At 41.2% G+C, this 27,534-nt stretch overlaps 1 protein-coding gene across 25 annotated transcripts in view; it reads left to right on the top strand.

The window, feature by feature from the left end:
* LOC103795080 (uncharacterized) overlaps positions 1–27,534 on the top strand; it is a 597,037-nt gene that overhangs the window by 20,570 nt on the left and 548,933 nt on the right. For 20 of the 25 annotated variants that reach the window (XM_078338228.1, XM_078338230.1, XM_078338233.1 and 17 more), the window contains exon 1: positions 1–27,534. This exon is cut by the window's left edge and continues 20,570 nt beyond it; it is cut by the window's right edge. The exons of the other annotated variants lie outside the window; for them this stretch is intronic. The gene's annotated coding sequence lies outside the window, so the exon portion shown is untranslated. 25 annotated transcript variants of the gene reach the window in all.

The following is a 27,534-nucleotide window of genomic DNA, read 5'->3' as shown; positions in this document are numbered from 1 at the left end:
TGCTGTGATTACAGGCATGAGCCACCCCACTCAGCCCTGAATCCTTTCTAGGTCCCCCCACCCATTAAACCACATTTGTTCTATGACACATTGTATCATGCTATAATGGAGCTTTTAAAAAAATTAATTTATTTTTACACTTGAAAAAATAGAAATGGTGTCTCACTATGTTAGCCAGGTTGGTCTTGAACTCCTGGCTTCATGCAATCCTATTGCCTCAGCCTCCCAAAGTGCTAGGATTATAGGTGTGAGCCACCATGCCCAGCACTATAATGGAGTTTTTAGATGTCCATGAAGATGCAGCTATAGCAAAAATCAAAATGACAATAACATATTTGGGAATGTGAGTGTGAGGGCTGAAGGTACAATTCTACTGTTTTTTAGTTACGTGACCTTGAAATTTTAGTTAAGTGATTTTGTTTTTCCAAGAGAAGCATCCTTCCCCCCACAACCTCCCCCCAACCGCCGCCCACAAAGTATTATACTCCAGAGTTTCACAAGCCTTTCTCTCAATGTGGGTTAGAAAATCTGACCACCTTGTCCTAAATGAATGATGAATTTTTTCCTATATTTTAAATTTTTTTTTGGCCAATGAGTTGGTTATTATTATACCTTCAGTTTATGAATAAAGAATAAAGAAGCTTAGGACTACTATATGTACTATTTCTTTCTTTTTTTTTTTAGACTGAGTCTCACTCTGCCACCCAGGCTAGAGTGTAGTGACTCTATCTTGGCCCACTGCAGCCCCAACCTCCTGGGTTCAAGTGATTCTCCTGCCTCAGTCTTGACTGAGTAGCTGGGGTAACAGGTGTGTGCCACCGTGCCTGGCTAATTTTGATAATTTCAGTAGAGATGGGGTTTCACTATGCTGGCCAGGCTATTCTCAAACTCCTGGCCTCAGGTGTTCCACCTGCCTCAGACACCCAACGTGCTGGAATTACAGGTGTGAGCCACCACACCTGGCCACCACATGTAGTATTTCTAAACTTTTATGAAACACACCGTACTGATGTAGTATCAGGGCAATACACAAAAATAAAGATTCTAAAGAATGAGATACATGCCAGGTGCCGTGGCTCAAGCCTGTAATCCCAGCACTTTGGGAGGCCGAGGAGAGTGGATCACGAGGTCAAGAGATCGAGACCATCCTGGTCAACATGGTGAAACCCCGTCTCTACTAAAACTACAAAAAATTAGCTGGGCATGGTGGCGCGTGCCTGTAATCCCAGCTACTCAGGAGGCTGAGGCAGGAGAATTGCCTGAACCCAGGAGGCGGAGGTTGCGGTGAGCCGAGATCGCGCCATGGCACTCCAGCCTGGGTAACAAGAGCGAAACTCCATCTCAAAAAAAAAAAAAAAGAATGAGATATAAAATATAAATCACATTTCTCCTGTTTTCCTCTTTCCTCTCTCTAACGGATCAGTTGATTTACTGGAGTATGTGCAACCCACGTTGAAAATTGCTGTTCTAAAATATGAAGAAAATATTAATAGCAGACTATATTTATCAAGGACATACAGAACTTGTCAGTGTTTTTGTGACTCAGTTTCACTATTCCAAATCAAACACTGATTTCCAAGTGTGCATGTTAAGAATTAGAACCTTTAGATCTGCTTCATTCTGAAGGGAGAGTTGCTACAATGAAGTAACTTGAAAAGGTTAAATATACCAATAATTCGGAGGTACTTTAACAGGAAGCATATGGAAAAAGTCCCTATGCATGAGACTGTATGTCAGTAACTGAGGCTGACTATAAGACTGAATGTTTATGTTCCCTTAAAATTCATATGTGGAAACCTGCCCCTCAGTGTAATGATATTAGGAGGTGAGTAGGTCATGAAGGCAGAGCCCTCAAAAATGGGACTAGTACTTTATAAAAGAGAACCTGGAGACCTCCTTTGCTCCTTTTGCCACCCAAGGAAGAAGATGGCCATTTAGGCCAGACGTAGTAGCTCATACCTGTAATCCCAGCATTTTGGGAGGCTGAAGCAGGCCAATTACGAGGTCAGGAGTTCGAGACCAGCCTGGCCAACATGGTGAAAACTGTCTCTACTAAAAATACAAAAATTAGCCGGGCATGGTGGTGTGTGTCTATAATCCCAGCTACTCAAGAGGCTGAGGCAGAAGAATTGCTTGAACCTGGGAGGTGGAGGTTGCAGGGAGCCGAGATGGCACCAACGTGGGCAACAGTGAGCCTCTGTCTCAAAAAAAAAAAAAAGAAGATGGCCATCTATGAACAAGGAATTGGACTCTCAAAAGACAATGAATCCGCCGACACCTTGAGCTTGAACTTTCTAGGCTCCTGAACTGTGAGGAATAAATTCCAGTTGTTTATAAGCCACTCAGTTTATGGTATTTTGTATAGCAGTCTGAATGGATTAAGACAGGGCAGAAATTGGTACCAAAAAGTGGGGGTGTTGCTATAACAAATGCCTATAAATGTGGAAGTGTCTTTGAAACTGGGTAACAGATAGAAGCTGGAAAACTTTCGAGGTGCATTCTAGAAACAGCCTACATTGCCATAAATAATCCTTTAGAAACAATGCTGGTGAAGGCTCAGGAATTGAAGGGAACTAACTGTAGAGAAAGCATCAGTCTTCTTAGACAACACCTAAGTGATCTTGACTGGAATGTTAGTAGAAATATGAACAGTAAAAGCTGTTCTGATGAGGTCTCAGACAGAAAAGAACATGTTATTGAAAACTGGAAGAAGGTGGTCTCTGTTATAAAGTCTTCAAGAACTGGCCGAATTGTGTTCCTGTCCCAGTGTTTTGTGTAAAGCAGAACTTGCGAGAAATGAAACTGAGTATTTGGCTGCAGACATTTCTAAGTGAAGTTGAAGGAGTGAACTGATTTCTCTAGATTGCTTGTAATAAAATGAGAAAAAAGAAATTATGGCCGGGCGCGGTGGCTCAAGCCTGTAATCCCAGCACTTTGGGAGGCCGAGGAGGGTGGATCACGAGGTCAAGAGATCGAGACCATCCTGGTCAACATGGTGAAACCCCGTCTCCACTAAAAATACAAAAAATTAGCTGGGCACGGTGGCGCATGCCTGTAATCCCAGCTACTCGGGAGGCTGAGGCAGGAGAATTGCCTGAACCCAGGAGGCGGAGGTTGCAGTGAGCCGAGATCGCGCCATGGCACTCCAGCCTGGGTAACAAGAGTGAAACTCCGTCTCAAAAAAAGAAAAGAAAGAAGAAATTATTTAAAGATGGGATGATTCATCAAAGGGGAGGCAGAACTTAAAGATTTGGAAAATTCTCAGCGTATCTGTATTGAAATGAGAAGCCTGGTTTGAGAGAGAAGAGTAAGGGGGTGGCCGAATGGCTGTTTGGTAAGGAGATTTGTCAACCGTCTCAACAGAAGCTACCAGCTATTCTCCAAGGCGGTGGAGAACCCCTGAAGCTATTCAGAGACCATCGGGGTTGTCCCTTCCATTACAGGCCCACAGTATAAGCATTGGGGGCCGGGAGGGACAGAACAGTTTCAAAGAAGAGGCCGCTGAGGCCTGGTGCCCATAGCAGTGTGACACACAGGCCTTGCCTCACACCGAGGGCTCCATGCCCCCATTCCCTGCACTCCAGCTCTGTGCTCCTCAGCAACCCCAGGTAACGTTCCGGTGGCCCCCAGTGTGACGTGAGCTGTGTTCAGCACAGCTGTCTGGGTATGGTTGTCGCCACCTAGATTTCAAAGGATGAGGCCTCCTGGTAGAGTCATGGTCTTGGGACCCCAGCCCTGGAAAGCTGCAAGGTCAAAGCAGAGAACTGCTATGGGTACAGAGCTGCCTGAAGCTGGGCTAACTTTGGCTCAACAAGTATTCAGGGGCAAGACTGCTGCCTCAATGGGTCTAGAAGATGGGGTCCATGCCCCAGTGGGCCTGGAGGGCAGAGCATCAGGCCAAAGATTCTGCTTAAGCTCTGTTACTTTCTTCTTGCCTATTTTTCCCTTTTGGAATGGGAATGTTTATCCTGTGCCTATCCCACCACTGTATTTTGAAAGCACTAACTCGTTTGGGTTCACAGGTTCACAGTGGAGCTGATGAATCGCCTCACGATGGATTGTTTCTTGACTCTCACCCATATCTGATTTAGATGATATTTAGAGGAGACTTTGGATTTTAGACTTTAGGATTAAGGATGGAACGAGTTAAGACTTTTGGGATGCAGTGAGTATGTGTTACCTGTGAGAAAAACAGAAACTTTTTTGGGGGGCGCTAAGCATGAAATGCTATAAATTGCATACTTAGGTGACACCAATGTTCACGAGTTAGAATCTAAGCTCGATATGATGGTATTAGGAGAGGATGCCTTTGAGAGGTCATTACATCCTGAAGGCAGAACCCTCACAAATCTTATTTGTGCCCTTATACAAGAAGCTCTAAAGAGATCCCATGCCCCCTCTGTCATGTGAGGATACTGTGAAAAGATGGTTCTATGCAACAGGAAGTGAGCCCTCACCAGAATCTGCTGGACGTTCTTATCTCCAGAACTGTGAGAAATAAACCTCTGTGTCTGGTTTTGTTTTTTAGACAAAGTCAGGAATGCAGGCTCTGTCTCCCAGGCTGGAACGCAGTGGCACAATCTCAGCTCACTGAAACCTCTGCCTCCTGGGTTCAAGTGATTCTTGTGCCTCAGCCTCCCAAGAAGCTGGGATTACAGGCGTGCACCACCATGCCCAGCTGATTTTTGTATTTTTAGTAGAGACGGGGTTTTACCATGTTGGTCAGGTTGATCTCAGACTCCTGGTCTCAAGCAATCTGCCCACCTCGGCCTCTCAAAGTGCTGGGATTACAGGTGTGAGCCACCCTACCTGGCCTCTGTTGTTTATCAGCCACCTAATTTAGGGTACTTTATAATGGTAGCCAAGGAGGACTAAGACAAGGATCTAAAGCCTTCTCTCAAGATCTGTTTTAATGACCCATAACTCAACATCAAAGAGAGTATCCAGAGAACATGAGAAAATTAAAGTTTTGTGGAGAATGAAAGTGAGCACATGGATAAGCACAAATACTCATGCAAAGGGCATTTGTCACCTCACCATTTTATCTTATTTTTTACCACTGCTTTGTGATTTTGGCACTTTTTTTCCCCACTTTTTAAAATTTTGTTTTGTTTTTGAGACAGAGTTTCGCTCTTGTTACCCAGGCTGGTGTGCAATGGCGCGATCTCGGCTTGCTGCAACCTCCGCCTCCTGGGTTCAGGCAATTCTCCTGCCTCAGCCTCCTGAGTAGCTGGGATTACAGGCACGCGCCACTGTGCCCAGCTAATTTTTTGTATTTTTAGTAGAGATGGGGTTTCACCATGTTGACCAGGATGGTCTCGATCTCTTGACCTCGTGATCCACCCTCCTCGGCCTCCCAAAATGCTGGGATTATAGGCTTGAGCCACCACGCCCGGCCTTTTTTTTTTTTTGTAAGAAAAATGAAGCTCAGAGAGATTAAGTGACCTTTGTAAGATCACCAGTCACTAAGGGTGGATTCAACCCTGCTCAGGGTAAATCTGGTCTCTCCTCTGTGACACTCTGCCAAACACCCGATTATTCATCGTTCCTTGTCATTCCTGCAGTGAAAAAGGGAAGAAATGCTCCTGAAGTGAGGAACTGGGTATTTTTTCCCGTCAACCGACTAAACCTAGCAGTGTGGCTGAGAATCCATGGGAAACGTGGCAAAGACCAACAGAGGCAAAGGAAACTAGTGGAAGACGCAGGAAGAAAGTATGGAGGACTCGGTACAAACCCTGCATGAGGATAAGAAATATAAATTATATTTTGTCAAAACCAACAGTTTTTTTCCAAATATAGAAAAAGGGGCAGAGTGGAATTTGGATTTATATCCATCTCTCTCTAGAGCCTGTGATGTTAACCCTTTGCTGTACTGAGACTCAGAGGAGAGAGTCTCGGCAGTGGTGAATCCTTTGACCTGATAGGACATGGTGGATTTTCGTTTTTGGCTCTGTGTAAATTCTGTTGTTTCAATGTCCATACAATCAGCAAATGACAATCAAATTGATGGCTTAGCTATCTAAAAGTGCCTCCTGGACATTTCAGCTTCCTTGTGTACTGTGTATGGAAGTGCACATCATCTTGTTTGCCGGCGATTTGTGTTTTCTGGATCCTGATCTAGCACACTCAGATAGGAAAGGCCAAGAGAACTAAAATGATGGGTACTCTCCAATTTTGGAAGAAGGTAGATTAGAAGGGCGGGGCGGGAAAGAAGTAGGAATGTCTTGTCTGGGGAGGTGGAGTGAGTTCCCAGTGGTTACCGGGCTGCAGGGCTGCAGGTGGAGGGTAGCTCTCTGTATCCCAGTAACTACTGAGAGCAGGCAAGGGGTAGCCCCTCAATTGTTGGGTCATCCTCATCAAGCACTTGGAAATGAATGGAAGATTTTTTTGTTGCCGATGACTTGGGTGTGCTGTGAAATTTAATGCCCAGGTCAGAGATGGTACACATCTTGCCATGTCTCCGTCAGGCTTACATCAAGTAGAATGATCTTTCCTCAAATGCTGGTGCCACCCCTGTTGAAATTCACTGTGAGCTAGCCCTACCAACCTCAAAGACACTCTGGCATCAACAGTTGAGGAATGAGGGAAGAGCATAAAGAAGGTTTGAAAGATTCTGGGAATAAACCAGATGTATATTTAATATGTTTTATTCATATGGTTACTGTGTGTGTGTGTGTGTGTGTGTGTGTGTGTGTATTAAGAGATCTTTTTGAAGGCTCTCTTGTGTTATACTGAGAAAATTATTGAATTCCTTCATACATGTTGACATTTATGTGATCTGCTAACATGATTTAAAATTCAGTTATTACAAGGATATGGTTTGGATTTGTGGACCCACTTAAATCTCTTGTTGAATTGTAATCCCCATTGTTGGATGAGGGGCCTGGTGGGAGGTGATCTGGTTGTTTGAAAGTGTGTAATCCTCCTCCTTTGCTGTCTCTCTCCTGCCAACCATGTGAAGATGTATCTACTTCCCCTACACCTTCTGCCATGACAATAAGTTCCCCAAGACTTCCCTCGAAGCAGAAGCCTGTACAGCCCACCGAACCATGAACAGATTAAAGCTCTTTTCTTAATAAATTACCCAGTCTCAGGCATGTCTTTATAGTAGTGTGAGAATGGACTCATAGAGGGGAATGGTTCTTTTAGTGCATTCTCAAAATTCATTTGATGTCATTTTTAAATGTTTTCATCTTTATTCATAAGTGAAATTAGCTTATAGTTTCCTTATTTTTGAATTATCTTTATTATGCTATGTTAATAAGAACACGATAATACCTAATATAAATAAAATGAATTATCTGCTTGAGAATAGAGAAAATAAATTAGGAATTATTTGTACTTTAAAATTTAGATATAATTCAGCTGTTACATTTTCTGGGCCTGGTATCTTTTTAAAAATGATAACCTTTACTTAGCTTTCCAATGTCTTCTGTGATTATTGATCTCTTCAGATTTTCTATCTCTTACTTGGCAAAATATAGTAGTTTTTATTTTGGTAGAAAACTAACCATGTCCTCTAAATTTTCAAATTTATTACTGTCCCTAGAAAACAGAGGCAGAAGCAAGACAAGTGGTAAGGTTTTATTGAAAGGTGACATCCTGGGATAGAGATAGCAAGAAGGGAACAAGAGAGAGAAGGATGGAAAACAAATGGAAATTGGCATGTTACCAAGCTGACCACCGCCTCATGAATTGTGAAGAGTGTGGTACCCACCCAGACAGGACAGTACCAGACAGGCTGTCCGTACAGAAAAGACATGTTGGAATAGTCCATTGGAGGGCAGAAGGGAAGGGATTGCACCATCACCTTTCTCTCATCTCATTTCTCTCCTGTTGGTCAGTGTTTGCCTCGGGGAGTTCAGTCTATGCACTTCCAGGTGGTATCACCTGGCCTCTTTGGGCAGCTCCTGCAGAGGCCGCACCCCACCCTGTGGAATGCCAATTCCTTGGAGTCTGCGTTGGAGTCTAGAAGTGGCAGGAGGTTCAGAACCTTCACGGCTTCAATTGAATTGGGCCAAGAGGGGCCAGAGCTTCTGCAGCTTCGGGCATGATGGAAAGCCATTAGGAAGGTCATGTTTCCAGAGCCTGGCATTCCCCTTAGGACAGAATGAGATAGAGATGTCAGTAGATGCAGTGGTGATGGCAGCAGGGGCAGTTGTGTGGCTGAGGGCCCCTAGAGACAGGTGAAGCTTTGGGAATCTGAGGTGACCGTAACATGTCTCTGCAATATTTCCATATATTTCCATCTATATTTTTGCATGGATATTCTTTTATGATTGTTAAATCACTTAAAAATCTGTGTTTTATCATGATTAAAACTAAACTTTTAAAGACATGTTTATCACCTTGTTATCTTAAAGGTTGTATGTTTTTGCTTTTTCTCTTTTTCCACTAATCAGGTTTGCCAAGAGTTTATTCAAAAAAATATTTCTGTGGATATAGCTTTCTGTTTTGTATATTCTTTTTTTTTTTTCCTGAGTCAGAGTCTTACTCCATCACCAGACGCCAGGCTGGAGTGCAGTGGCGTGACCTCAGCTCGCTGCAACCTCTGCCTCTGGGGTTCAAGCAATTCTCCTGCCTCAGCCTCCCCAGTAGCTGGGGCTACAGGCTCGCACCACCATGCCCAGCTAAGTTTTTGTATTTTTAGTAGAGATGGGGTTTCACCATGTTGACCAGGATGGTCTCCATCTCTTGACCTCGTGATCCACCTGCCTTGGCCTCCCAAAGTGCTGGGATTATAGGCGTGAGCCACCGCGCCCGGCCTTATATTTTAAACTTCTTACATTTACTACTTGTTTTGTTTTTAATATTGATGGGTATTAAGGCATTTAATGGTATAATTTTGGCTTTGAGTATAGATTTACATGTTGCCCATGGATTTTTGGCATGAAATAATCTCCTTTTTTTTTGTTTTTTTGAGAGTCTCAGTCTGCTACCCAGGCTGGAGTGCAGTGGCACGGTCTCAGCTTACTGCAACCTCTGCCTCCCAGGTTCAAATGATTCTCCTGCCTCAGCCTCCTGAGTAGCCAGGATTACAGGTGTGCACCACCATGCCCAGCTCTTTTTTTTTTTGTATTTTAAGTAGAGATGGGATTTCACCATCTTGGCCAGACTGATCCTGAGCTCTGGACTTCAAGTGATCCTCCTGCCTTGGCCTCCCAAAGTGCTGGGATTACAGGCCTGAGCCACTGTACCCAGCCTCCTTACTGTTACTTTTGAGACAATGTGCAAGATACAATTATAATTTTGAAACAGGGTTCTTCTGGAGTGACAATTTCCAATTCAAATATGATATCAAGCAGCTTCTTCATGAAAGATTTGGGTGTCTCTATAGGTCTTTCTGTGGCTCGATCCAAACTTTTCCTTAGGAATCATTCTAAAGATAATTCATGGTAATGATAAATTTAGATAAATACTTGAAATAACCTTAACCCAGTTTTCAGTGTGAATAGACACAGAAAGTCAACTTGGAGCAAACCGTCTTTGTTTAGGCAAATAATCTTTTGTGTTGTCTTCCTCATTCAGGACAGTTGTCCCTGTCACGGCTGATCCGAGTTTTTACTCTGCCGCTATTTTGACCTTGTATGCATGACTATAAATGTTTTAGTCAGTCTTATACAGACATTGCTGAACTTATTAGTAAAATAGTTTTTGGAGTAAACTCTATTAAGCAAATTAAATTTGTGTCCACTGTAGCCTTACTGCCTATTATGGGAAGCAGACCCATCCTGCCTCTTGTGTTTAAGTGACTCTGTTGTCCCATTTCACTCTGGGTCCCATAATTTTCATTGAAATAATGGGACCTATTTCAAGAGCAGCTTTCCCCACTTTATCTTGATTTGTAGAGTTCAACCACTCAAGTGCTTCTCGCTCTGTAGCCCAGGCTGGAGTGCGGTGGCATGATCTCAGCTCACTGCAACTCCACCTCCCAGGTTCAAGTGATTCTTCTGCCTCAGCCTCCAGAGTAGCTGGGATTGCAGGCGTGCAATCTCAGCCACTGCACCTGGCTAATTTTTTGTATTTTTAGTGGAGATGGGGTTTCCCCATGTTGGCCAGCCTTGTCTTGAACTCCCTACCTCAGGTAATCTGCCAGCTTTGGCCTCCCAAAGTGCTGGAATTACAGGCATGAGCCACTGTGCCTGACCTAAAGTGCTTTTCACAAGAACTGACACTTCCCGTAGGCTTTAAATATTTCTCAGTGCCCTGGTGAAGACCTGGAGACCTGGACCTTTTTGGGAGACAAAGCTGGGGACAGGTAAGTTAGTTGCCTATGATAATTTTAATTTATTATTCTCCTCTCTCTCTATCTTTTCTTTTCTTTTCATCATACCATCTGGGAACTCAGCCTCATTTAGCATAGGTCATGACTGACTCCAGATTTAAGTTAAACCACCAAGAAAACAGCTGAAAGCAATGTGGGTTACCTGGCACTCGTATATTGGATCCAGAATTTTTTGGCATTTCTTTCCATGTGTATAAGTTTAGCAATTCTAAAGTTATGTTCTGTTCCCTCTAATCTAGCATTCCCAGAATCCATTTTTACATTCATTCTCTGGTTTCTGGTGATATAAATTAACCAATTCTTGTAATTTGTTGTTGTTGTATATTCCATGGTTTGACTTTGTAACTTATCTTAAAGGGCATGTTGGATTATGTCTTTAGTCTTGACTATGGAAACGAGGAGAGAGGCTTGGGAGGAACTGACACCCCTTGAGTAGCAATGACCTTAGGTGAGGTATTTAAAATCCAGGCTCCTATATTGCCAGGAACAGATTTAATGGATGAGGAAGCAATTTCATCTGGTAGTTTTAAGGGTTTTGGTATCTGGATTCCATTCTAGCTCTTTTTTTTTTTTTTTGAGACAGAGTCTCGCTCTGTTGCCCAGGCTGGAGTGCAGTGGCACAATCTCGGCTCACTGCAACCTCTGCCTCCTGGGTTCAAGCAATTCTCCTACCTCAGCCTCCCCAGTAGCTGGGACTAATTAGCCACCATGCCAGGCTAATTTTTGTAGTTTTAGTAGAGACAGGGTTCGTCATATTGGCCAGGCTGGTCTTGAACTCCTGACCTCGTGACCCACCCACCTCAGCCTCCCAAAGTGCTGGGACTACAGGTGTGGGCCACCATGCCTGGCCCTCCATTCTAAGTGTAAGGGCCCCACTATTTCTCAATTAGTTCCTTAACTGCCACTTAACAGTGGGCTGTGACAGCAACCTACTTCGCAATTGGGCAAATTCAGGATCACATTCTGTCTGAGTTTCAGTAATCTCAGCCAAACAACTGCAAGATATAGGGGACACTTGTTTAGGGCAGTCGCAGAAACCCTTTCATCTGTCCTTGTGTCTTGAGCTGGTAGCTTTAGTATTGAGCTTGACATCTTCCTTCTTTGAGCTTTCCTGTGTGGCAGCAGCGGTCACTCAGTCCGGCCAACAGAAGGTCACTGAATTCCAGGTTACTGCAGGCGGTCGCTTAAGAAACACTTTGGTCCCATGTAAGATGAACCGTCATGGTAATAGGATCGATGGGATCGTTACTACTTTCAAATCCAACTGAGGAAGAAAAGTTAGTCTAAGATTCTTATTTCTTTGTGTGTCTGTTGATAGCAAAATCTTTGGCTTTGGTTATTCTGTGGTTTACTGTTCTTAGTTTGAATCCCCTCTTGCTAGTTATGACAGAAAGGGCTGGATTTGAGGGTGCCCTTTCAAGGGATTGCTGCAACAACTTTATAAAGTCAGGCTTTGACTTTATAAATGCAAACAGATTGCAAGTTTTGCCAATTATATCTAAAGGAAACCCAGCCCGTCCCTGTTTCAGAGCCCTAATCCCATTTCCTCTTACCCTGACGATCATTTCCAGTGAGGACAGTTTTGCAGATATATGTTATCCGGTTATGCCTTAATCCCTTTGGCTCATGTTACTGCTACAAAGGTCAGGCGAAGGTATTAAAACCGAAAGGCAAACCCTACACTCATCTTTAATTGGCAAGGAAACGCTGCATTAAAATGTTTTATAAACACTGTCTTGTAACAAGGCCAAGAACTTACCTATTTCTTCTTTTTTTTCCTTAAAAAGACTGCCAATTGACTCTGATTTACCTTTGCGTAAACTTTTGCTTTTAATAGTAAGCAGACTTTTTTTGCTCTGAGATTGAAGAGTTGGTGGTTTTACTTTTAATTTTTAAGGAAAATAACTACCCCGGTGCCTTTTGATTTTCTGGAAGCCCAAGTCCTGTTTTATTAAAGCCAGTTCTTCAGTAAAAGAACATTGGCAAAGGACTATTTTTGTACTTCTTTCAAAATGACCTTAGGGGGTCCCATGCATAAAGTTTTTGGAATTAAAAAAAAAAATCCTGGTAATTGATGATTGTAGGTTAAGTGACTAGAGTCCCAGCAACCATGAGATCTTTTAGGCAAATAAACTATATTTTTATCCCCCAAACACTCTTTAATACAACAGGAAACAAACATGAAAGGGAGGCCTCAAGGAAGGTTGGCTGTTTATTCTGGGTGTGTTGTTCAGATAGTTGTTCCATTCTTTCTCTCCCTTATTTGCCAATGCTGATGCCCTAAGAGCTATTATTTTGTTCTCTTAGAAGCAGACCGCAGTTTTAGAAAATTTATACAGTTCAGGAGAGGTAAACTCATACAAAATCTTTACTTAATATTTTGTGAAGTTACTATCTCATGAGGTTCCATCTCCATCTAGGAAGCGTTTCAAGAGACTTATCTTTTTTTTTTTTGAGATGGAGTTTCCGTCTTGTTATGCACGCTGGAGTGTAATGGCGTAATCTTGGCTCACTGCAACCTCCACCTCCCAGGTTCCAGTGATTCTCTTGCCTCAGCCTACCGAGCAGCTGGGACTACAGGCATACACAACCATGCCTGGTTAATTTTTGTATTTTTAGTGAGATGGGATTTCACCATGTTGGTCACGCTGGTCTCGAACTCCTGACCTCAAGTGATCCACCCGCTTCGACTTCCCAAAGTGTTGGGATTATGGTTGTGAGCTACTGTGCCTGGCCTGTATTAGTCACATTTTAGGCATTACTACTTGAATGTTTTGCATAAAAAGTGAGTCAGTGATTCATCAACTTTTCAGGTTATTCTTTTGTCGCTTCATTTTGTAAGTTTCTAGGTTCTATCCATGCTTCATGTCTCAATTCATTTGTTAGAAGAGGAAACTGGTTTCTTGAATTGGTTTGAAAGCCTTATGGCTAAAAACTCAAGTCAATAAATTTTTATCAGGGACATAAATATTCACAGGGCACTGTGTTAGACTTTTTTGGAAGCAGAAAATAATTCATGATTTTGTAAACTCGATAGAAGCAAATGAAATAATAAACAGCTGCCTAGGTGAAGATAATCCTTTGCTTTGAAGATTTTCATGCTAAAGCAACTCATTAAGGGCTGGTCTTATGATTATTAAAAACATATGATTACCCATGAGATATGATAGGAGAGGTATTCTGAATATATTCACACACGTGCACTCCATGTCCCCAGTTCTCCAAGCTCGCAAGGCCTTTTATCTAAACTTTTACAGTTAGATATTTCATTCCTTTGAGATCTAGTAGCTTTTTAGACTTTATGAATGCCCTATTCAAGTTCAAGACCTTTTTTCTCTTTCCAAATTTTATTTTAGGTTCAGAGGGCAAATGTGCAGGTTTGTTTCATGGGCAAACTGCGTAACATAAGGGTTTGGTGTGTGGATTATTTTATCATCCAGTGAACAAGCATAGTACCTGATAGACAGTTTTTCAGTCTTCACCCTCCTCCCAGTCTCCACCCTCAATAGGCCCAGACAAGTGAGCACGTGTGGTGTTTGGTTTTCTGTTCCTGTGTTAGTTAGCTTAGGATAATGGCCTCTAGCTCCATTCATATTGCTACAAAGGGCATTATCTCATTCTTTTTTATGGCTGCATAGAATTCAGAGTGTGTATGAACCACATTTTCTTCATTCAGTCTACTGTTGATGGACATTTAGGTTGATTCCGTGCTTTTGTTATTGTGAATAGTGCTGCAATGAACATATACATGCACGTGTCTCTAAGGTAGGACAATTTCTATTCCTTTGGGTACACGCTCAGCAATGGGATGCCTGGGTCAAATGGTAGTGCTGTTTTAAGTTCTTTGCGAAATCTCCAAACTGATTTCCACAATGGCTGAGTTCATTTACATTGCTGTGAGTGGTATATAAGCAATTCCCTTTTTTCTGCTGCCTTGCTGGCATCTGGTATTTTTTTTTGCATTTTTAGTGATAGCCATTGTGACTGCTGTGAGATGGTATCTCGTTGTGGTTTGGATTTGCATTCCTCTGACCATCAGTGGTGTTAAGCATGTTTTCACTTGCCTGTTGACCACATGCATGTCATCTTTTGAAAAGTGTGTCTTTATGTTCTTTATCCATTTTTATTTTTTATTTTTTGCTTCTAAATTTGTTTAATTTCCTTATAGAATGCTGGGTATTAGACCTTTGTTGGATGAATTTTGCAAATATTTTCTCTCATTCTGTAGGTTGTTTATTCACTCTGTTGATAGTTTATTTTGCTGTGCAGGAGCTCTTTAGTTTAATTAGGTCCCATTTGTTCATTTTTGTTTTTGTTGCAGCTGCTCTTTTTTATTTTTGAGACGGAATTTCGCTCTCGTTACCCAGGCTGGAGTGCAATGGCATGATATCGGCTCACCGCAACCTCCACCTCCTGGGTTCAGGCAATTCTCCTGCCTCAGCCTCCCGAGTAGCTGGGATTACAGGCACGCGCCACCATGCCCAGCTAATTTTTTGTATTTTTAGTAGAGACGGGGTTTCACCATGTTGACCAGGATGGTCTTGATCTCTCGACCTTGTGATCCACCCGCCTCGGCCTCCCAAAGTGCTGGGATTACAGGCTTGAACCACTGTGCCCGGCCGCAGCTGCTCTTGAAGTCGTCATGAAATCTTTTTTAGGGCTGATGTCCAGAAATGTATTTCCTAGGTTTTCTTCTAGAGTTTTCATAGTTTTAGGTTTTACATTTAAGTCTTTAACCACCTTGGATTAATTTTTGTATATGGTGAAAGGAAGTGGTCTAGCTTCAACCATCTGCACATGGTTAGCCTGTTATCCCAGCACAATTTATTGAATAGATATTTCTTTCCCCATTGTTTGTTTTTGTCAGTTTTGTCAAAGATTATATGGTTGTAGGTGTGCAGTGTTATTTATGGGTTCTCTAACCTGTTCCATTGGTGTATGTATCTGTATTTGTGTACCATTACCATGCTGTTTTGGTTACTGTAGCCTTGCAGTGTAGTTTGAAGTTAGGTAGTATGATGCCTCCAGTTTGGTTATTTTTGCTTAGGATTGTTTTGGCTATTCAGGCTCTTTTTCGGTTCCACATGAATTTTAGAATAGGTTTTTCTAATTCTGTAAAAAATTAGACTTTTTCTAATTCTGTAAAAGTTTGATAGGAATAGCACTGAATCTGTAAGTTGCTTTGGGCAGTATGGCCATTTTAACCATATTGATTCTTCCCATCCATGAGCGTGGAAAGTATTTCCATTTGTTTGTGTTGTCTCTGAGCACAGTTTTGTAATTCTTGTTATAGAGGTTTTTTGCCTCCCTGGTTAGCTCTACTCCTAGGTATTTTATTTTTTGTGGCTATTGTGAATGGGATTGTGTTCTTGATCTGGCTCTCAGCTTGGATATTGTTGATGTGTAGAAATGCTACTGATTTTTGTACATTGTGTTTGTATTCCGAAACTTTGCTATGGTTGTTTATCAGAGCTTGGAGCTTTTGGGCATAGACTGTGGGGTTTTCTAGATACAGAATCATATTATCTGCAGAGAGAGAGTTTGATCTCCTCTCTTCCTATTTGGATGCCTCTTATTTCTTTCTCTTGCCTGCTTGCTCTGGCTAGAATTTCCAGTACTATGTTGAACAGGAGTGGTGAGAGTGGGCCTCCTTGTGTTGTTCTGGTTCTCAAGGGGAATGCTTCCAGTGTTTGCCCATTTAGTGTGATAATAGCTGTGGGTTTGTCATAGATGGCTTTTATTATTTTGAGGTATGTTCCTTCAGTGCCTAGTGGTGGGTTAGTGGCAGGTGGGCACTGCAGGTGTGTGCCAGCAAGGCGATGGGGTGAGGCCACGAGTGGGTGTGCACTGTGGTAGGTAAGGTCAGCCTGTGAAGGAGCTGTGGTGAGGCCAATGCAAAGTGCTCCTTTCTGGCATCGGAGGCTGCAAGTGGGTACTATTGGGCAGAGAACCTGAAAGAGGTGGACAGAATGTGGGTTATTGAAATCAGACTGGTCCCATCCCATAGACAAGATAGCCATGTTCTGTCCAGGTCCATCAGTCAACAAAAGCCAAACCACCTGGAGGAGCTTGGTGAGCCTTGGGGGATGGGTGTTTATAGCCCGTGCTCCACCTCAGCTGTTCCGTGCCAGACCTTCTTGCCTCATCACAAGCTGGAGTTCCGTCCTGCCACTTCTCCAAGAAGCTCTCTTTGTCAGCTCAAATGTCCATGAGGGTCGTGGGGTCTCCTGCAGCTAGAATTCTGGAGGTCCCTGGTGAGAATGGGCCACTCCTCACCTATTTAATTCTCTACCCAGTAGCTGCTGGGGGTCAGGAACAAGTCCTGGTGCTCTGTAGTCCTGTGCAGGGTTCCCAGCTTCCTTCCCCTTCAGTCCAGGGTCTTATGTGTTCCCTTGGTGTGCTGTCAATGCCTTTCTTATTTCCAGTGATCTACTGGGAGTATGCTGGTCTGCCTGATGGTCTTGTCTTGTGGTGGGAGATGCTCTTCCTGTTGACCATCTTGACTTTTTCCCGAATCAAAGTTCAGGACTTTGACTACATCTCTGTGAGTTCCTAGGAGGGAATATCTTAAAGACTTTGCCCACACCTAAGCAAGGACAGTGGACAGCTAGCTGAGAGCAGCACTGAGGATCCAGGGGCTCTCTGAGACGGAAAGGATCCTGTTTTCTACCTTGGAACTTAGTCTTGCCCTTCTTAAATGCGTCTTACCTGAACTTTGAATGCCCTTAAATTTTACTGTAGAACATATTGTTTGCATTTCACATTTGTTTCCATATTGCCATATAATAGCTTCCTAGCTCTGCTGAAAACATGCTTTTTGTTTAAGATGTGCACACATGCACTTGCCTCAAACCCGACAAACAATGTAGGAATGGAGATAAAGATGATCTCTTGGACTTCGGTGTCCAGTGCAGTAGTAGTTAGAGGTCAGCGTTCAGAATAAATGGCTTTTATGTCCTGTCTTGGATTATAATTGGATAACATAGTGAGTAATTTAGGAAGTGGCAAAGTTGTGTTTCTGTCTCTAAATCCCAAGAAGCTGTCTGTTTTGTTTTGTTCACAAAACAAAATCAGGGCCCAGAAGATAAGCTTTCCCTATTCCATAACTCATCTTAGCTTTTCTCTACATGTGGATAAAAATTAAACCTTTATTTTCTTCTGGATATCATAACCTCTGATTTTTCTGGGAACTCTGGAGGGACAGTGTCTTAATTGCCTAAAAGTTGTTTCTCTCAGAAACTCTGTTTGTTCTTCAGCCAGTAGGATTGGCCAGCATTGTGTCAGAAGAGCTGGACTTTCTCATCCAGCTGAGTCTTTGGAGGAAATGCTGTTTTTTATTGATTGACACCATGTGGAGGAAACTCTTGGAAATGACAGGTTTGGGAGGCGCGGCTTACATTTGCTTTGTTATGATGCCCGGCTTTTACGGTCTTTAAGACTGAACTGTGAAATAAGTTTTTATTTGAAATCAGCTCATTTTTGTCAACACTTGTTGCTCTGACTTAATCGAAGCAATAATGTAACACCACATTAACTGTGTTGTGGCAGAACTGTGTAGGAATGCTGGGCTGCTGCAATTGGTATTTATAGTATACTCTCTTCTTTCCAGTTATCTGGTTCATTCATAGCAGTGATTTCGGGTGCCCCACATCAGTGTTTTTCTTTGCACCTTTGCCTTCTCCCGTTCATTCTCTTCTTCTCCACTGTCCTTTTCACTACCCTTCTTGACTCTTTAAGCTGAGGCTGGAGCCATACTGGTTAATGTCTTTGTGCAAATGCGTCTCTGACCACATTTCACAGTGAAATTAAATCAGAGGGTTTCGTAGGTTTGTTTATAGCTGCTCTTGGTTCCTATTATGAAAATGAACCTTTAAAAAATTGGTCAATAATAGGATGTAAATAAAAGATTTCAGTCAGTCTTAAAGAAGTATCTTACTTGCAAAAGCAGTCTCTATTCAAGAACCAGAAAGCACCAGAGAGCTTTGGGTCACATGTTCATTTGCATTAAAAGCTTACTCTTTCCACTCTGATTTTATTGTGGTTCAGGCGAGTCCCATCTCCATGACTGTGACTTGAATTCCAGGAATATAGGCATGACGTCTTTGTTTTCCTGCTTTTTCACGGATGTATTTGAAAATCACTGTGGTCTAAATGTTTAATTCTGGAAAAACCAAAGTGATAAAGAGCTGGAATTGCTTTATACTCCACCATCTGTTTCACCATTCATCTTCTGTAATGAGAACATCATAGCAGGCTTCCCCACCTATTTCTCTTTAAGGCTCTGATTTAGCGCATACCAGAAAGAGATGAACCATATGCAGGTCTTTCTGGCTAGTGAGATTTTGTTGCCATTAAAAAAAATAACAGTCTTCTATTGAGCAATAAGTTATAGCAGAGGGCAGTTCACTGATCTTCACTCCCAGTTTGTGTACAAACTCTGCAGTAAAACATTTGTGAGTATACCACACGGTAAAGCGAAGTTACCTGGTGCAGAGATTCCAGGCTGCATTTGGATGGGACTTCCTTGTGTTTGCTTATTTGGTTTACCATCAAACTGGTCATGGTTTTACAAGTATTTTAGAAGTGAAACGAAGAAAAACTTAGAAAAATGTGATTTCTAAGCCTCCTACTTCATAGGGGCACACAGCAGGCTGTGGGTTTTGGCTCTGCATGTGAATGCAGAAAGACAGCTGCTAGGTACTATGAAATAGTTAAGTTCTCCATCTGGTTTGCAGTATGTGTGAAGGTTTGCTGCGGATCTGGCCTGACTGCCATGCCCCGGTTAGTTTGCAAATACACTGGTTCTTTTGGTTATAGAACATGAAGAGGGATCCTAAGTGCCTAAGTATCAAACTCTTACACAGGCATTCAGAAAAAATGGTGTAAAGACAAAAGCAATACCACTTTATTTAAAATGTGCTCTACTCAATTTCCAAAAGTCTAGCAAGGACAGAAAAATCTTAGGCCTAGTTTAAGTTGGTGATGACAGTGAAATGAAAAGGAACACACATATATTTGTGTTAGAATTGAAGCTGGTCTAGTACGTAAGATTGAGCACTGTGAATATAATGCTTTTTCTTTGAGAAGATTATTTTTCTTAATAAAACAACCCACATTTTTGTAATTTATAATTATATATGACAATCCCTGTAATTCTTGTTTCAGAAGATTTTGTAAAATCTAATATGTTCTATGTAAGACTTTTACTTTCTGCTTAGAAATAAAGTCATAATATCATTGAATGCTTTTATTTATTCAAAATCAGTTATTGAAGCAATCTCTGGGTAGCTAAGGTAATGCCAGCAGTCTAAATTCAAATCTCCCCATGAATGCTCAAAAAAATATGGAGATTAATGAGAAAAAATAAATCCACGCAAATCCCATGCTTGCAGTATTATTCAAAGACTGAAGGCTCTACAAATTTCAGATTGGTTGAGTGTACAAAAATGAACCCCTATTTCCCGCAGAGTTTCCTCTGAAGCTGTTGAAAGACTTGTGGACACTTGGGGTTGGGGGAAGGGATCTAAAACTTTGCTCAGAAGATAGAAGAGGAAATAAGATAAAATCATTTCCAGAAATTGAAAGTCCAACCTAAATTTTTTTAAACTGAAAAATGTCTAAAAACCAACAGCCATGAAGCAAAAAACATATTCTAAATGGAAAGAAATATTCCCAAATATGGACTTCAAGATATTAAAAGGCATCTTGAAAGAGAAATTCAAAAGCAAAGAATAAGAATGAGCAAAAATTGTTCTCTGGTGAGCAGATGCACGAAATCACACTCCCAAAGGTTGAGGGGGCTGAGAGGCTGAAGAAAAGAGGTTGACAAATTCAGTTTCTCAACAAGAAATATCTAACTGGGACTTACCCACAGCAGCAATGTCCTGGGCAATCGTGAGATGGAAGGTCCCTGCACCTACCCTCCAGAAAGTAATCTTTAAAGAACAAGCATTTGTGGCAAAATGCGTGCTGGTGCTTACATGCTCAGATTTTTTTTTTTTTTTGCCAAGATGTGTGACCGCTGTGTGGATTAGATCAGCAGCTTTATGAGTTACGTATCAAACAATCCAGGCATTGTTTGAAGACATTGCTGCAGAGCACCTTGGTATGTGGAGGTTAAACGTCGGTCATCACGGCGGTGTCCTTTCAAGGTGGCACCTCTGGCCGAGTGCAGTGGCTCGCGCCTGTAATCCCAACACTTTGGGAGGCCCAGGCAGGCAGGTCACTTGAGGTCAGGGGTTCGAGACCAGCCTGCCCAGCATGGTAAAACCCTGTGTCTACAAAAATACAAAAATTAGCAGGGCATGGAGGCACGTGCCTGTAATCCCAGATACTCAGGAGGCTGAGGCATGAGAATCACTTGAACCCAGGAGGCAGAGGTTTCAGTGAGCTGAGATCACACCACTGCACTCCAGCCTGGATGACAGAGCGAGACCCTGTCTTAAAAAAAAAAGGGGGGGGGGGGCCACCACGCCTACCATACAACAGGCTGTTCTTCTACAAAAACAGAAAGAAAAGTACAGTTGCTTGAATTTAGCAAAGAAAAAGATCAAATATCAGAAGGAAAGACTAAATTCTTAGATATAACAACATACCTAACACAAAATCTATTTGAATGGAAATTCGGCAAAAGGAAAAGTAGAAAAACAACCAAGAGAGTGAAAATGAAATAATAAAGGAAATAAAAAAGGTTAGGGTAAAATAATTGGAAAGGAAGATAAGCAAAAAAAAAAAAAAAAAAAAAAAAAAAAAAAAAAAAAAAAAAAAAAAGGGTTGCTTTAGGTATAACTGAAATCCCAGAAGAAGAAAAACAAAATAATGGAATCATATAATAATTAAAACTCTAATTCTAGAAAACTTTCTGGAAACAATAAAATGACTGACTTCATATATATATATGTATCACATATATAGATGTACATATAGATACACACATCTATCTATCTATCTATCTATCTATCTATCTATCTATCTATCTATCTCTATATATATTTTTTGAGAAAGGGTCTTGTTATATTGCTCAGGCTGGTCTTAAACTCCTGGGCTCAAGCAGTTCTCCTACCTTGGCCTCCCAAAGTGCTGGGATTACTGGCGTGAGCCACCACTCCCAGCCTGACTTTATATTGAAAGAATTTATTAGGTCCTGGGATTAATGACTTGGAACAATGAACTTTGAGGCATATCCTATTGAATTACTTATTTCAAGATAGAGACAAAAATCTTCATGGCTTTTAGGCAAAAAGGTCAAAGGAAAAGAGAATTATATTGGCATCAGATTTCTCATGAGCAGCAGAGAAAACAAGGCAACTCAACAGCATTTTCAAGAAAATCAAGGTAATAAAGTTTCAACCAAAGTTTTATATCCAATTAAGCTCTTTAGCTCTGACGGTGATAGAAAAGCGATTTTAAACATGGCGGAGAGGAAGGAAGACACTCTCCTAATGAGCCGTTTCTGAAGAGTCTACTAGAGGATGATTTTCATCCAACCAAAATATGACTGGAAAAACTTCAGCAAAGGACTGAGAAATCAATAAGTTTCATGAATCATTTGGAGAATAAGTGAGACATCATGCCCTTTAGCCCTGAATACTTCAGGTATATATACTAATAGCAGGAATGTTACCTTTCATAACGCCAATATAATTGCCAAAATTAGGATTGTAACGTGGATTCAAGTACTGTGTATCTGTATGAGAGAGGGCGATCGATGGCGAGTCCCAGGTCACAAATCGCTGTTAGCACTCCTGATTTTCTTTCATCTGCAGCCACTCTGTAGTCTTTTGCAATTTTTCATGACCTTCATGTTTTTGAAAAATACAGGCTAATTATTGCATAGAATACCCCTCAGTTTGGGTTTGCCTGATGTTGGGCTAATTCATGATATTTCTTCACTGTCACATTTGGGTTATGCTTTCCTTACAGAATGCCGCAGGAGTAAGTGAGATCCGCCTTTCTCAGAGCATCATATCTGGAGGTACATGATGCTAATTGTCCGGATATTGGTGATGTTAGCTTTAGTGAGTTTGTGATGTGTCCTAGATTTCTCCATCATAAGATAACCACTTTCCCTTGTAATTAATAAGTAATTTTTAAGAACATACTTTGAGACTACATATAATGGCCTATGCCTGATCAAATTTTCATCATTTTTAACAGACATTGATGATTATTACCTGAACCAAGTATTACAATAATGGTTGCCATCTTTCTTCATCTATTAGTTGGTAATCTATTATTAAAAAATCTTCTTGGCTGGATACAATGGCTCACGCCTGTAATCCCAACGCTTTGGGAGGCTGAGATTGGAGAATCACTTGAGCCCAGGAGTTTGAGAACAGTTTGAGCAAGGCAGGGAGACCCTGTCTCTACAAAAAATAAAAAGAAATGATCTGCTCCTGGTGGTGCATGCCTGTGGTCCCAGCGATTCCAGAGGCGGAGGCTGGAGGATTGCTTGAGCCTGGAAAGTTAGGAGGCTGAGGTGGGAAGATTGCTTGAGCTGGAGGTTAAGGGTGGAGTGAGCCATGATCGGTCACACTACTCCAATCCAGCCTGGGCAATGGGGAATCTGTCTCAAAAAACAAAAGAAGAAACTTTTCCTTCCGTTCCATTATTTTCTTATGTTAATATAACTCACAGAGTCTTATTTTATGTAATGTGTTATGTCTGTCATTATTGCTCTTTTATTTTCTTGTTATTTTTGTTGTTGCATTTTTGGTTTTGTGATGGAGTCCCCTCCGTCTCTCAGGCTGGAGTACAGGGGCACACGATCTCGGCTCACTGCAACCTCCACCTCCCAGGTTCAAGTGATTCTTGCGCTTCAGCCTCTCCTGTAGCTGGGACTACAGGCATGCACCACCATGCCCTGCTAGTAGTTGTATTTTTAGTAGAGATGGGTTTCACCATGTTGAGCAGGCTGGTCTTGAACTCCTGACTTCAACTGACCTGCCTGCCTTGGCCTCTCAGAGTGCTGGGATTACAGGCGTGAGTGCTGTGCCCAGCCTGTTATTTACTTTGATGTTCCAGTTTTAATGTTTTTAAGGGACTCATCAAGGTGGATTCCATGTCTTTGATCATGTTTCTGTTGTTCTTTGAGCACCTCCTTACTTTCTGGTATAACAAAATATTTCAGTCTTATCTTGTACTTTTCCTCCTCTACGTCCAAAGTCAGTCATTTTTCCAAGGAGCCTGTGTTCCATGTAGTGGAGAATGGTATGTGGTGCTGAAAACGTGGGCAAACGTTTTTACAGTGTCATTTTTCATAGAGCATTTCAGCATACTGAGCTAGGAGCACGTGTGTGTGTGTGTGTCTGTGTGTGTGTGGGTGTGTCTGTGTGTGTATACAAACGCATGGATATATAAATATATGTATATGTAATTATGTATGTGTGTGTATATGAAATGCATTCAGACTGATATCTCCAGTTCCAGTCCAACACCACAGAGTTCATCATGGTCTTGCTCTTTTCTGTATTTGTTAATTTTCTTACTCAATGGTGAGAAACCTGATTTTCATCAATTCTGTTATTATGAGCAAAGTTGATCATCTTTGCATATAAATTATACTTCTATGTGTTTTCCATGAACTATGTTTTCATGTCTTTAGCCCATTTTTCTCTTGGGCTTTTAGTCTTTTTCCTTCAATTTTTGATCTTATGACTTAGGGATATTATATTAGTCTTTTATCTGCAAAATATGTAACAAATACTTTGTCTTAGATTATTTGTCTTATGAGTTTGCCGTGGTTTCTGTCTTGCAAAAGTTTTTAAATGTAATCATGTTTATCAACCATTTCTTTTATCGGGTTTGTATTTGAAGTCCAGATTGCAGGTAACTGCATCTAGGTTTTTTTGTGGTGCTCATACGGTTTTATTTTTCTTTTTACATTTAGGTGTCTGATTCATTTAAGTTTATTCTAATATGTGGTATAGGTCAAGTTTTAATTATTTTTCTTTCTCCAAATGCAACTTAGTTTTCCCAGCACCGTTTAATAAAAGTGCTTCTTTGCCTGAGTTTTGAGATGCCACATGTACTAGAGTCTGTTGTTTATAGGCTTTCTTTTTTTCTTTTGTTTTTTTTGAGGTGGAGTCTCGCTCTGTTGCCTAGTCTGGAGTGCAGTGGCATGATCTCAGCCTCAGCCTCCTGGGTGCAAGCAATTCTCCTCCTGAGTAGCTGGGACTACAGGTGCATGCCGCCACACTGGCTAATTTTTGTATTTTTAGTAGAGACAGGGTTTCACCATGTTGGCCAGGATGGTCTTGGTCTCCCGACCTCGTGATCCACCTGCCTTGGCCTCTTAAAGTGCTGGGATTACAGGCATGAGGCATCACGCCTGGCTGTTTATAGATTTTCTATTCTATTCTATTGATCGGTCAACTGATGTACTGTTTCCACATTGGTGTGATTAAAGAGGCTTTATAATAGAATGAATATGTAATAGGACTAATGTCTTCTTATAACATTTTATTTTGTAGCTATTATGCACACAATAATTATTGTTTCTTCCTCTAGTGTTTTCTCTGCTGTTACTTTAAAATTTAGTGTTTAAAAATGTATATTTTATTCTAGTATTCAATCTTTTATGCATATTTTAATGCTCTTGTCCCTTTTTTTTTTTCATTTTTGTTTTAAATGAGATGGGGTTCTTGCTAGGTTGCCTCAATCCTGGCCTCAAGCCATTTTTCTACCCCAGCTTCCCAAGTAGCTGGGACTGCAGGTGTGGGTCACCATGCCTGGCTACTTTTATTAAAAATATTTTTTTAATGAGGGGGTCTGTGTCCCCTGTTTTAAAAATTTACTTTTCGTCTTTGGTTTGCCAGTTTCTTTTGAAAACCTTTCCTGTGGCGCAGCGGACTGCCCGTTCTTAACGGTTTCTTTGACTCTCACCTACTGCTTACATACCAATCCGCGGACTTATTTCTATTTTTATCCTTTCCCTCTATTCGCCTTCAATTTTAAATTAAGTCAGAAATTTGTTTCTATGTCATCAGAACATACAATATGTATATATTACTCTCCTGAATTTACCCCCTTCTATTTTTTTCCCTTAAATCTCCCTTCAGTGTATTAATTTTTACCCTTAGTCCTTTTGCACAAATTTTTCCAGTCTTATTTGGTTGGATGAAAATAATCCTTCAGTGGACTTTTCAGGAATGGCTCATTAGCAGAGTGTTTCCTCATTGAGGTGATTTGAATTGAGTCTGTTAAAATCCTCACTTTGATAATTGCACTGTGGTTATGAAAGACAAAACGTGTTATTAGGAAATACACCCTCACCCTGAAGTATTTAGAGGTAAAGGACACGATTTCTCACTTATTCTCAGATAATTCATGAAACACACACAAAGGAAATAATGGTAATTGAGGAATCTGCTGAAAGGTGCATAGAATTTCCTGCAACTTTTTTGTAAGTCTGAAATAATATCAAAGTTATATAAACAATTAATGTGGCACAGGTCCCTGTAGACAGACAGGGGACTCATGGTGTGTAATCCATGTGGCATCTGCTGTGTCAGGGTGACGGGCAGAGGACACCACACCTCTCAACAACCGGGGGCAAACGACATGGTTAGCAGAGGAGGAAGTCACATCCTCACTTGCTTCACGAAAAGTGGAGGTAGGAGAATCTCACCAGCACAGCGGCCCTTGGTCCTACATTAGCGAGTCTGCAGAGGGGTCACGGCTTAGGCTGTGGAGCGTAAGCTGTGCTGAGTCAACGGCTGCTAGAAAGTGTGAATAGACAGATCAGGGCTTTCTTTGCTGTATAGTTCAGAACTCCTGATGCGTTTTACCTGTTTTTTGGTTCTCTTCGTATAATAAGGAGAATGCATATACCAGACTAAAATAAATTTTATATAGAATTTTAAAATCACATACATTAACATATTATTATTTAATATATTTAATAGTTTCTATAACTGCTAAATGAGTTGATTATAGCTGCTCTTGCTACAGGAGGGAAAAACGGGTAACTGTATGAGATGATGGATGTGTTAATTTCTTTCACTATAGTAATGATTTTACTGTGTATCTCATAACAATATGTTATATACCCTAAATATACATAATAAAATGTACTAAAAACCCAAATCCTATGTCACATTGTACACCTTAAAAATTATCATATTATGGCCGGGCGCAGTGGCTCACGCCTGTAATCCCAGCACTTTGGGAGGCTGAGGCGGGTAGATCACGAGGTCAAGAGATCGAGACCATCCTGGTCAACATGGTGAAACCCCGTCTCTACTAAAAATACAAAAAATTAACTGGGCATGGTGGCGCGTGCCTGTAATCCCAGCTACTCGGGAGGCTGGGGCAGGAGAATTGCTTGAACCCAGGAGGTGGAGGTTGCGGTGAGCCGAGATGGCGCCATTGCACTCCAGCCTGGGTAACAAAAGTGAAACTCCATCTCAAAAAAAAAAAAAAATTATCGTATTATAATTATATAGTTATATGTTATAATTAAATATAGTTATATTTACTTTATATAAATTATATACGTTTTATATAAAATTTAATAAATTAAATTTAATTTTATTGGCTTTCCACTTAAGCCCTGGCAACCACTGACCTTTTTACTGTCTTCATGCCTTTTCCAGAATGTCATATGCAGCAGTTGGAATCATGCAGTATGTAACCTTCTCAGATTGCCTCCTTTCACTCAGCAATATGTGTTAAAGATTCCTCCATGTCTTTTCATAGTTTGATAACTCACTTTTTTTAACTGCTGAATAATATTCCCTTATCTAGTTGTACTTCAGTTTATTTATCCAGTTTTTTTCTTTTTACTGAAAGACATCTTGGTTGCTTCTAAGTTTTGGCAATTATGAATAAAGTTGCCATAAACTTGCATGAGTGAGCTTTTGTGTGGATGTAAGTTTTCAACTTACTTGGGGAAATACCAAGAAGCACAATTGCTGGATCGTATGGTAAGAGTGTGTTTAGTTTTGTAAGAAAGTGCTCAACTGTTCCCAAGTGGATGTAACACTTTACACTCCTATCACCATTGAATGAGAATTCCTGCTGTTCCACATCTTGCCAGCATTTGGTGTTGTCAGTGTTTTAGATTGTGGCCATTCTGATTGGTGTGTAGTGGTGTCTCGTTGTTTCGGTTCGCATTTTTCTAGTAATATATAATGCTGAACATCTTTCCATATGATTACTTGCCATCTGTATATCTTCTTTGGCAGAGCGAAACTCTGTCTCCCCCTCAAAGAAAGCGAGAATGCTGATGTTTCTCTTTAAGGAACTGG

The sequence above is a fragment of the Callithrix jacchus genome, chromosome 9 (genome assembly GCF_049354715.1).
Source record: "Callithrix jacchus isolate 240 chromosome 9, calJac240_pri, whole genome shotgun sequence".
In the NCBI taxonomy this organism is placed as follows: Eukaryota; Metazoa; Chordata; class Mammalia; order Primates; family Cebidae; genus Callithrix; species Callithrix jacchus.
Note: the sequence above shows the minus strand (reverse complement) of the source record. Positions and strands in the feature narration are given on the sequence as shown.